Below are 1823 nucleotides of genomic sequence, written 5' to 3'. Positions count from 1 at the left end.
AATTGTTTTATACATATGTAATTTATTTTCTGAACAATGTCAAGAGAAACAACCAAATATTTATGTAATTGAAAATTTTAATATATGCTTAACTTTTTTATGTTCCCCATATTATCTCCAGAATGATTTCTCATTCCGCTTTTTAGATTCTTAAATATCAATAATGATGTTAAAATTATCATTCTTAAATGGTTTCTGAGGTTATGCATTCTGGAAAACTTTAGCTTTCCACCATCTTTTTCTCATAGCTTTAGAATTTGTAGGGTAGAACTTGCTAGTAACACATCAAGGACTACGTTTAATGATTATATGGCCTTTTTAAAGGGTAGGTCGAAATGGGTACAGATTTTGTTTCAGTAAATCACTCTGCTTGAATGTCATTATTGGAGTGACAAGTCTCTCAGCCCCACCTTCTAATGTACAGGCTGCCTTGATATGGAAACTGTAGGGCTATAATTAATTTTGAAGCAACTGAAGTACCATGATCATTTCATGGATGTTTTTTAGCTGTATAATTCCTCCCACACTGGTGCTCAGTCTGTGCATTTTCCAAATACAGTTGCCAAAGAAGAAACACTGATGAAAATAAGCTTAAAATAGACAAGGGAAAATAAGTGAATTTAAAAGTTTAATGAGAACAAAAATAAGTTAATGGGGTTAGGTGTTTTTTGCCAGTTTTTGAACAAATGCAAATTAAGACTAAGAAGGGGTAATTCCTCTTTTACAGATCTTCCAGGCCACATAAACACTGAGAAAAATTTAGGACTATTAAAACAAAATCAAATGTTGATATTAAATAGTCAAAACACTCATTAGTTTAATACAAATATTAGAACTTAAAAGTGAAAAGTGATAACATCCCCTTATATGTTATCAGTAAAATCAAGACTTAATTTCAATTCAGTCTTCTATCCAGAGGTCCATATGATATACTGCATATCAGATGTATATCTTCTGTCTTATTTTTAGTTATAACTTAATATTTATAATGCTGATTTTAAGCTACTGGAATCAATTAACTTCAAAAATGGAGGTGTGGGAAGGAAAGCCTTATTTATGGTGAGACCATACGGTAAAAGTTTGTTGGGAACAGGGTATTTGAACAGCCTCAAGATATCTCCCCAGAGAATACTTACCTGGCAGGGGATATACCTTGATCATGAAGGCGGTTTTCCCAGGGTGAGGTTCAGCCATTGCACTCCAGATGTACTGGCCCCTGTGATTTCCCCAAATGTGGGAAACTCAGCTGCATAATTTGTGGTAGTGGAGACTGTATTCCCTGAAAAAACTATATCCCCCAAGAGAATGCTCATTCATGACAAAAGGAAAGGTAACTTTATGTAGAGAAAGATAGCAGATATCATCATAGCCCAAGACTAGAACTGACATTCCACGAATGGGAGAGAGGTATGTCTCCCAGAGTGAGGAGCTGAGGGTGCACAACTCAGGAGAGCCTAACTGCCAACAAACAAACACCAGCCACCAGAGTCTACTCATAAGGAGAAAACAGCAAATAGAATTCTGCAAATCAGAAAACACTGTGAAAATATTTCTCAAAAAAATGTAAATGTCATAAAAGGCTAGGGGAAAATGCAGATGGGGGAAAATGCAGACAACTGTAAATGAACCACAATTAATTTTTAAAAAAGACAAAGACTAAAGAGTTATTTCAGAAAAAAATAAAATGTGGCAGCTAAATGAAGTGAACAAGAACAGACTGCATGTTGACTTGAATAAAAAAGGCCAAGTAAAGCTTTAATAAAACAATCAGAGAAATACAGATATGGGGTTGATAACACATACTGGTATTGTATCATGATACA

At 34.4% G+C, this 1823-nt stretch overlaps 1 pseudogene; it reads left to right on the top strand.

Moving 5' to 3' along the window:
* The first annotated feature begins 1128 nt into the window (after nucleotides 1–1128).
* LOC119057947 (uncharacterized) lies at nucleotides 1129–1301 on the top strand (annotated as a pseudogene).
* Nucleotides 1302–1823: the final 522 nt, after the last annotated feature.

The sequence above is a fragment of the Artibeus jamaicensis genome, unplaced genomic scaffold, assembly GCF_021234435.1.
Source record: "Artibeus jamaicensis isolate MK-2021 breed Jamaican fruit bat unplaced genomic scaffold, CSHL_Jam_final contig_426, whole genome shotgun sequence".
Classification (NCBI taxonomy): domain Eukaryota; kingdom Metazoa; phylum Chordata; class Mammalia; order Chiroptera; family Phyllostomidae; genus Artibeus; species Artibeus jamaicensis.
Note: the sequence above shows the minus strand (reverse complement) of the source record. Positions and strands in the feature narration are given on the sequence as shown.